The sequence below is a fragment of the Trachypithecus francoisi genome, unplaced genomic scaffold (genome assembly GCF_009764315.1).
Source record: "Trachypithecus francoisi isolate TF-2019V2 unplaced genomic scaffold, Tfra_2.0 Lachesis_group15, whole genome shotgun sequence".
NCBI classification, from domain to species: Eukaryota; Metazoa; Chordata; class Mammalia; order Primates; family Cercopithecidae; genus Trachypithecus; species Trachypithecus francoisi.
This window is the reverse complement of record NW_022681460.1, coordinates 57488872-57499189: the sequence shown is the minus strand read 5'-3', so window position 1 is coordinate 57499189 and position 10318 is coordinate 57488872. Positions and strand designations below refer to the sequence as shown.

The 10318-nt window shown below is 38.9% G+C and overlaps 1 pseudogene; it reads right to left on the bottom strand.

The window, feature by feature from the left end:
* Positions 1-3838: 3838 nt before the first annotated feature.
* On the bottom strand, positions 3839-4778 carry LOC117098030 (annotated as a pseudogene).
* Positions 4779-10318: the final 5540 nt, after the last annotated feature.

Sequence of the window (10318 nt, the reverse complement as noted above, 5' to 3'; positions counted from 1 at the left end):
TAGACATAAACATTTCTATCGATCTATATTTATGCATATAGTTGCATTTCATAAAAACCAGATCATTCTAAGTTTGGTAACCTGATTTCTAAAAATTCAATAATCACTTGAGGTCAGGAGTTTGAGGCCAGCCTGGCCAACATGGTGAAACCCCGTCTGTACTAAAAATACAAAAATTAGCCAGGCGTGGTGGTGCACACCTGTAATCCAAGCTACTCAGGAGGTTGAGGCAGGAGAATTGCTTGAATCTGGGAGGTGGAGGTTACAGTGAGCCAAGATCGAGCCACTGCAATCCAACCTGGGTGATAAAGCTGGTTGGAGCTCTGTCTTAAAAGACAGAGACTCCATCTTAAAAAAAAAACAAAAAAAGCAATCTTATTACTTTTGAAATTAAAAAGTAATCTTATTCATCAAAAAATTAGGAAATACTGGCCAGGCACAGTGGCTTCAGCCTGTAATTCCAGCAATTTGGGAGGTTGACGTGGAAGGATAGCTTGAGGCCAGGACCTGGAGATCAGCCTGGGCAACATAGCAAGACCTCTGTCTCTACAAAAAATAACAAAATTAGCCATGTGTGGTGGTACATACCTGAAGTCCCATCAACTCAGGAGGCGGAAGTGGGAGAATCACTTGAGCCTAGGAGTTTGAGGCTGCAGTGACCTATGATCATGCCACTATATTCCAGCCTCAGGGACAGAGTGAGACCCTGTCTCTAAAAATAAATTATTTGGAAATACTATAGGAATAAAAAAAACCATTTTAGATAATAATATAATAAAATATAATACTCTCCCCTGTACCCACATATAACACAAGAAGTAAAATATTATACATTCAATTTAAACTCATTCTTTTTTCTTCTTTCCTCCTTTCTTCCCTTGCAGATATAAAAAAATCCTGAATTTTGTGTTCAGCATCCCTTTTGATTTTTTCTGAATTTTAGAATACATGTATTTAACTATAAACAATATATCCTGTTGTAATTCATATAAAAGATATCATAATATATGTAAACGTCAGCAAATTTCTCTTTCCCATTCAACATCTTTTTTTTTCTGAAATCTGTTTATTCTTACAGTTCTAATTATTTCATTTCACTCTCATATAATATTCTATTTTATGAATAGTCCACAATTTCTTTATCTAGTCTCTTACTAATTGGCATATAGGTTGTTTTTAATTTTAATTATTTTTACTATTAAAAACACTGCTTTAATGAAAGCTCTTGGACATGTCTTCTTCTGCACCGCACTAATTGCCTAGATGGAGGCACTGGATGAGAGTTCTGTTGTTTCACCTCCTCATCAGCATTTGGTGTTGTTCCTGCTGTGGTTTCTTCATTACCATTGCTCACTACTGAAAGTTGTGCAGAACAAGAATTGTCTTAGTCAGTTCAGGCTACTGTAACAAAACACCAAATACTGGGTGGCTTCAATAGCTGACATTTATTTCTTATAGTTCTGGAGGCTAGAAGTCCAAGATCAAGGTGATTATGATAAATATGCATATTTTTAGTGGTTATTTTAGTGGTTATTTCCAGAATAGTCACTTAAAAATAAGGCAAAGAAGTATAGCTAAAAAGCCAGTAGAGAAATTAAAATGGAATGTGATAAAAATTTTTGATTAAACTAAAAGAAGGCAGGAAAGGAGTTATAAAGAATCAAAATATAAGATCAGTTATATAGTTGTACAGTCTGATCTTATATTTTAATTCTTTATAACTCTTGGCATTTTATTTAACAGAGGACAAATAAAATGGTAGGCCTAAATCTAATCATATCAATAATTACATCAAATGTAAAGGTACTAAGCACACTCATTAAAAACAGATGGTCAGACTAGATTTATTAAAAATCAAGACCTAACTACATGCTGTTTAAAAGGGTTACTCTGTGTAAAGTATCAGAGGGAATGAAATCCAATAATGGAAAAAGATATACTATGTAAACAGTACATATAAGAAATCTGAGATGGCTCACTTAATACCAGATAAAAGAGACTTCAACACAAGGAAGAGAAACACGTTTTAGTAAGAGTAAAACTTACTAAACATAGAGCCAGGCAGTGGCTCTATGTCTGTAATCCCAGCGCTTGGGAGGCTAGGGCAGGAGGATCACTTGAGCCCAGGCATTTGAGACCAGCTTGGGTAACATAATGAGACCTTATGTCTACAAAAAAAAAAAAAAAAAAAAAAAATAGCCAAGCATGGTGGTGCGTGCCTGTAGTCCCAGCTACTCTGAAGGTGGAGGCAGGAGGATCTGTTGAGCCCAGGGATTCAAGACTGCAGTGAACTGTGATCATGTCACTGCACTTCAGTCCGGGTAATAGAGTGAGACCCCATCTCAAAAATAAATAAATAAATAAACAAACAAACTAAACTAAATAATAAACAAAAGGATTAAAATCTTACAGATTCTCTGATCACACAAAATAATTAAGTTAGAAATGAATAGCTATATGTAGAAATTAAACAACTTACTCTTTTTTTCATAAAGCTATATTTATCCCATTTAAATGACAACCTTTATTCTTAGATTATATTATTCCTAATTTTAGGGGCTAAAATATGTTTTCTTTTACATAATGATGCAGAAAGCAGATGGTTATTTGTTTTGTTTGTTTTTGCTTTATGTCCTTAACTGGCAAAATTAAAAGCCAGAAACTGAGGCCCCAATTTTTTTTTTTTTAATACAAATCTACTGATGCTTAAAACTCAGAACTTAGGAACCACAAATTTGGTAAAGGCCAATCTTCTTGTTGCATATTTCACAGTATTGAATTCTTTCTTGGTGAGTTCCCTATACAAGTTATGAAGCAGGATAAAAGTCAGTCATATTAAGTCAGTATAAATATGGCCTTAATTTCAATCACCAATGTATTTTTGTTGTATACCATGGTTACAGCATGTTTTATTAAAACTAATTATATTAGTATCTACCTATAGAGTATCAATTTAAAAGTTATAATGCTATTTCTATGATGTCATTACTTTTATAGGACTAGTCTGTGTCACATGTGTGAGCAATATTGGTTCAATGCAGAAACAAAGAAGGCTGGGTGTCCAAGCAGGCCACTTTTCTGGGTTAGGGTTTCAGTGGTATCATAGATGGCTGCTAGTCTCAATATACACTTTGACCCATTTATCTTTATAAATCATACCGTATAGCACTGATATTTATATACATTTAAACTGAGAAGAAATATACATCACAAAAAAGCACAGTTTAGTGAATTTCATGTGTCAGAAATAACTCCGTATTTCACAATTATTTTATGTCATTAGCTACCCTTGATAAAGAATGATTCCATATAAATGTACAAATTGGAACATAATTTTATAAAACCTTAAAGATACCTTTGTAAACTACAGTGTGTCTGCTTATAAACAAATCAAATCAACTAATCTCCATTTCTTCAAAGTGTCAAAAGCAAAAGAGTAGCTGGACATAACTTTTTACAATCAGTTTCAGAGAAAATACAGGAATAATGATCAACGGCATTTTGGAGCAGATAAAACTGCCGAGTTTTATGTTTGGGTCTTTCATTCTGTGATTTGCTATAATAGTATTCCTTCCTATTAGCTGTTCTTGACAATATTAGTTCTATATTCATTTGAAATGAACATTTATATTAAACTTCAAAATTACCTCTGGTAGTATCCAGAATATATGTCAGAAACCCCTAAAAGCAACTTCTGTTTTCCTCTTAATTAAGATAACATTTAGTCATGTTAATAATTATTTGAAATGACTTCAGATTTTCAAGACCAGTAAGGTGCCTTGCAGTAAGCTTGCATAGGCTGGAGCATCTGGCCAATTTATAATGCAGTTATCAATGCTTAGTTCTTCTTGGTTTTCTTCAGATAGCGAGCCTGTGTAGACTTGTTCATAGCCATGGTTATTTTAAAATAAATCCAAGAAGGCAGGATTGAGATTATCAAGCCCATAAAAGCATGGATCAGGTATCCATTGGTTTGGGATTGCAGGCCTACTGTTTTAATTGCAGATTCAAAATGTCTCCAAAGAGGGTTTATTCAAAGTTGGCTTTCAGATTTTAGCCAGTTTTGTAGCTACGAAGTATGGCAGGACACTCTGCACAAAGATGCCCTTGCTCCTATACTCCCCATGGAGGAACTGAGAGAAGAAATCAACACAAGTCTTGGTTGCAGAACAGATGGTCAATAGTGGGACGGGGAACATGCCTCTGCCAGCTGAGAGGTTCAGAATTGCCCCTTTAGATCTTTCCATCATGCCAGGGGTACCAATCGTGTCATCTTACAAACAGAAATAATATTAGTATTTATCATTTTCTTGATCATATTGTCCAAGTCAGGAATGTCCAAAAATTTGGGATACTCATATGACATTCCCACATTGTTCACTAAGACGCCAATTTCAAGACCAGCCAAGCCTGTTTAAATTTTATCATAAATATCTTCTGATGCAAAGTCAACAGCAATGGTTCTTGTCTCCACTTTGAATTTTTCTTTGATTTTCCTGGAAACCTGGTCAAGTTTATCCTGAATCTGCTGATAAGGACAACCATACTTTGCTAACTCCACACTTTGCTAACTCTTCTGTGTACGATCTTCCAATTCCATCAGTACTACCTGTGACAACTGCCCATTCTCCCAGCCCTGGGCCGACCTCTACCTTGTTCCCCACTCCCCAGACCCAGAGGGCCGTGAAGAGTGAGTAGCAGATGTGCAGGGCTAGGTAGGCCACAGTGCCCGTGCCAACCCAGTACAGGAAGCTGGCGGCGGGGAGAGCACTCTCCATGGCTTGCCACTAGGCCTCACTAACTTCGTGAATCTAAACAACTAGTTATTCTAAATAAACCATGGATAAAAGCAAAAATCACAAGAAGAAATCTAAGAAGAAAATTAGAAAATACTTTAAACTCTGATAATAAAGATACAACATATGAAAATGTGTGGGATGCAGGTAAGGTGGTCCTTAGAGGAAAATTTATAGTTTTAAATACTTGTATTAGAAAAGAAAAAAAAGTTTAAAATTAATCTAAGTTTTTATCTTAAGAATCTAGAATAAGATGAGCAAATTAAACCCAAAGAAAATAGACGGGAAGTATTTATAAAGATAAAAGCGGGTATAGGCCGGGCGTGGTGGCTCGCCTATAATCCCAGCACTTTGGGAGGCTGAGGCAGGCAGATCAAGAGGTCAGGAGATCGAGACCATCCTGGCTAACACGGTGAAACCCTGTCTCTGCTAAAAATACAAAAAATTAGCCGGGCGAGGTGGTGGGTGCCTGTAGTCCCAGCTACTCGGGATGCCGAGACAGGAGAATGGCGTGAACTTGGGAGGCGGAGCTTGCAGTGAGCGGAGATCACGCCACACTGCACTCCAGCCTGGGCCATGAGCAAGACTCCATCTCAAAAAAAAAAAAAAAAAGATAAAAGCGGGTATACATAAAATAGAAAACAAATAACAGCTTACACTAACAAAGCAAAAAGTTGTTTTTCTGAAAAAAAAAATTAATGAAATGGATAAACCCCAGCAGGAGTGATTGAGAAAAATTGATCATTCAGACATTAAGTAGATAATAACAGACTATGAACAACTTAAACTAAATAGAAAAATTCCTTGAAAAACATAGCTTACCAAAACAGACCCAAGATGAAAGAGAAAACAAGAATAACTCTGTATCTTTTAAATAAATTGAATTTTCTATCATCAACCTCTTCTCAAACAGAATTCCAGAAGCAAATGAATTGACTGGTGAACGTTACCAACCACTTAAGAAAGAAATATTAATTTTACAAAAATCATTTCAAAAACATAGATGAGGGAACAATTTCCATCCCGTGTCATGAGGCAGAAGAATCCTGAAGCCAATACCTACCTGACAAAGACATGACAATAAAAAGAAAAAAGATATCATTAACCAGTTACCTTCATGAACGTAAATGTAATTCTTTTTCATACACTGTTAGTAATTCAAATCCAGCAATATATGAAAAGGACAATATATGTTGATCAAGTGAGGATTTTCTCAGAAATGTAAAGGTTTATTTATTTTTTTTTTTGAGAGAGTCTCTCTCTGTCACCAGGCTGGAGTGCAGTGGCATGATCTCTGCTCACTGCAACCTCTGCCTCCTGGGTTCAAGCAATTCTCCTGTCTTAGCCTCCTGAGTAGCTGGGATTACAGGCACGCACCACCACGCTTGGCTAATTTTTGTATTTTTAGTTGAGACGGGGTTTCGCCATGTTGGCCAGGCTGGTCTCGAACACCTGACTTCAAGTGATCCACCAGCCTCAACCTCCTGAAGTGCTGAGATTACAGGTGTGAGCCACCACGTCTGGCCCTAAAGGTTTTTTTTAGCATCCAATTATTAAGCAATGTAATCTATCATATTAGTAAAATAAAGGAGAAAAGTATGTCAATAACTGCAGGGAGAACTTATGACAAAATTCAACACCCCAACATATAAAAACTCTCAGCAAACCAGAAATAGAAGAAAATTTTCTCAACCTGATAAAGGGCATCTAGAGAGATCTGAAAGGTAACATTATAGTTAATGATAAAATATCTGATGTTTTCACCCTAAGACTGGGAATATGCAAGGATGTCGTCATAAATTTCTTTTTTTTTTTTTTTTTTTTTTTTTGAGACGGAGTCTCGCTCTGTCGCCCAGGCTGGAGTGCAGTGGCCGGATCTCAGCTCACTGCAAGCTCCGCCTCCCGGTTTATGCCATTCTCTCGCCTCAGCCTCCCGAGTAGCTGGGACTACAGGCGCCCACCACATCGCCCGGCTAATTTTTTGTATTTTTTTAGTAGAGACGGGGTTTCACCATGTTAGCCAGGATGGTCTCGATCTCCTGACCTCGTGATCCACCCGTCTCGGCCTCCCAAAGTGCTGGGATTACAGGCTTGAGCCACCGCGCCCGGCCAAATTTCTTTAATATAGTTGCTGCCTTGGCATCCATTTTTAGGCCCAACTTAATTTACAACCAAGTCATAGCCCATCACCTTTGCCCTAGTTAAAATTTCCCCGCCATGCCTGGTTGTTTTTGCTATAGCCCACTTGCTTTTCATCCCACTAACTCAGAACCCCATATACCCCACAGCCGCCACCATTGTAAAACCAAATCATCAATTCCAGAGTCATGTAAGCAAGTTCTCCAATCTGTATTTTCCTTAAACTATCCAGTCCACACACCTAGGAGATAGTGCCCACGGACCTTAATGAAGACGTAGTCTCAGAAGTCTCTCCCGACCCCCGACCCGCCCACTATGTGAACTTGAAGCCTCCAGACTCCCCATCGGCCTCCTGCAGGCACCGTTAACCGCTCTAGGACCTGTGAGTAATACGTTTCTTTGGTTTCATGCATTGTGGTTTTATGTCCTCATCATATCTCACCTGACTCATACACAGGAACCTAACTTTTCCCTCAGTTAGAGGTCTCCTAGAGAGGGATTATCTTGCCCTATGGGCACTCTTGAGGCGGGACTTGGTTGTAGAGGTGGGGCTCAGACACCAAACCAGACTGAGGACTAGCTAAAAGCAGGAGACAGCCAGGTGCATTGTCTCATGCCTGTAATCCCAGCACTTTGGGAGGCTGAGGCAGGTGGATCACCTGAGGTCAGAAGTTCGAGACCAGCCTGGCCAACATGGGAAAACCCTGTCTCTAATAAAAGTACAAAAATTAGCCAGGCATGGTGGCCGGCGCCTGTAATCCCAGCTACTCCGGAGGCTGAGGCAGGAGAATTGCTTAAACCCGGGAGGCGGAGGTTGCAGTGAGCCAAGATCGTGCCACTGCACTCCAGCCTGGGGTGACAGAGCGAGACTCTATCTCATAAATAAATAAATACATAAAAGAGGGAGCAAAATCAGCTTTCAATCAGACATACCTGCCAGTGTGCCATGTCACTTTACCATTGTCTTGGCAACAACTGGGTGCTACCGCCCCTTTTTATGGCAATGACGTAATGACCCAAAAGTTGCTGCTCCTTCCCTAGAAATGTCTGCATAGACCACCCGTTAATCTGTGTGTAATTAAAAGTGGGTATAAATATGATTGCAGACCTGCCCAGAGCTGTTGCTCTCTGCCTTTGGGGCGGCACTGCAGGAGCCATTGCAGAGCTGCAACACTGCTGCTTCAATAAAGCTGTTTCCTTCTACCTCTGGCTGGTCCTTAAATTCTTTCCCGGGCAAAGGCAAGAACCCAGCTGGCCATGCTCCACTTTGGGGCTTGCCTGCCCTGCATCACTCTCGAGAGACCTCAAGATGAAATTAGAAAGAAACCATAACAACAGAAACCGCAACAGATGTCTACTACTTTACTTTTTTCATTGTTCAACATAAAAAAAAGGAAGAACTGGAAAATAAGTATTTAATGCTATTTGCTGGTCTGCTTTTTTGTTGTGGTGGCATGGACTAGCAATTCTGAAACCTTTTTGTGTTCTAGGCTTGAAGATATGAGTAAATGTATTGAGGATCATGGGAGGAAGAAGCTACAGATGTGAAAATTGGGAAGCATGGAATATAGGTGCAGTTTTAAATTAGAATTACAGGTTATCAGCTTGAACACACAGTGTTTTAACATTGAAGAAAGTAAATGTCTACACATATGTGTTTCTACGTTTTTTTAAAGATAGAAACAGAGATGAACAAACACATACGTATTTTCCACTAAAAGGAACTTAGGGCCCCTTGGAGAAATGACAGATTACAGGACTGGAAAGACAAAGTACATGGTGAGGCTGGAATATGTGACTGAATCAGATAGAAGGGCGGCAACCATTCAATGAATGTCAAATTCAATAGGGGCAGCCGGGCGCAGTGGCTCACACCTGTAATCCCAGCGCTTTGGGAGGCCGAGGTGGGCGGATCACCTGAGGTCAGGAGTTTGAGACCAATCTGGCCCTGTCTCTACTAAAAATACAAAAATTATCCAGTCATGGTGGTAGGTGCCTGTAGTCCCAGCTACTCAGGAGGCTGAGGCACAAGAATCACTTGAACCTGGGAGGTAGAGGTTGCAGTGAGCTGAGATCTCCCCACTGCACTCCAGCCTGGGTGACAGAGTGAGACTCCATCTCAAAAAAAAAAAAAAGAAAAAGGAATTAGATAGGGGTTAGCTTAAGGGGCTCATTCTAGCCAACTCTAGAATAATTTGAATATCAAAATAACTATCAATAAGAATAGATTATAACCCATTGAATAAAATAAGTATCTGGAAGGCCATGCTGATATAAATACACCAGTTTGTATTGCATGGATGGTACATAAATGGGGAGAAGGGAAAGTGCTTCCTTACCGTAAAATGCCAAGAAAGAGAGAAGGAGAGAAGAAAAGAGGGAGGGAGAGGGAGAGGGAGGAAGGGGGAAACGAAGGGAAGGAAGAAGGAAGGAAGGGAAAAAATTAGAAATTATAGGGTGAAAGTTTGATGAAGAACAAGATATTTACACAATTTCTGTCTTTGTAAATATTATTATTATTCTGAGATGGTGTCTTGCTCTGTCACCCAGGCTGGAGTGCAGTGGTGTGATCACAGCTCACTGCAACCTCTGCCTGCTGGGCTCAAGCATCTTCCCCGCTAAGCCTCCTGAGTAGCTGGGACTACAGGCACGCGCCACTACGCCTGCCTAATTTTTCTATTTTTTTGTAGATACAAGGTTTTGCCTTGTTGCCCAGGCTGGTCTCAAACTCCTGAGATCAAGTGAGCCGCCCACCTCAGCCTTCTAAAATGCTGGGATTACAGGCATGAGCCACTGCACCCAGTCACTGTCTTTGTAATTGTTAATTACAACGGAAAAACGAAACTTTATATTGGAAAAACCTGGTGGAGCCACCTTACCCTAATGATCAAAACGAGCATCATTAATATTGGGACAACCAGCATCGTGTGCCTTTTGATATGGTACTGAGAAAGACACAGCATTACTGCATTGGTCCTCCTATCAAAAATGCATAACCTGATTTCTGTCCCCAAGGCATCCAAAGGAGCTAAATAAAAAGGTGGAGAAAAATCCTAGCTTATTAGGAAAAAAAGTATATCTGTTTCATCCCAGAAAAGATGTAAGATAAAGTATAAGTTATTATGTTATTTATGTTTCAAAATAATTTTAAACCCAGAAATGAGTCTGTATTAGAATAAATTAAAATATCTCTTAAGGTGAAATATTACAGGAACAACAGAAAGTTATAAAAATGAGAAGTTTTAGAAAATGTATTTGTACTCTTTATCTTATTGAATTATCTATAATCAGGAATAATCTTAATATTTTTACACACAAATTGAAATAATCTTCAGATTTTCTTAATGTAAAGTTATCCAGATGTTCGTAGGAGAACAAAGACA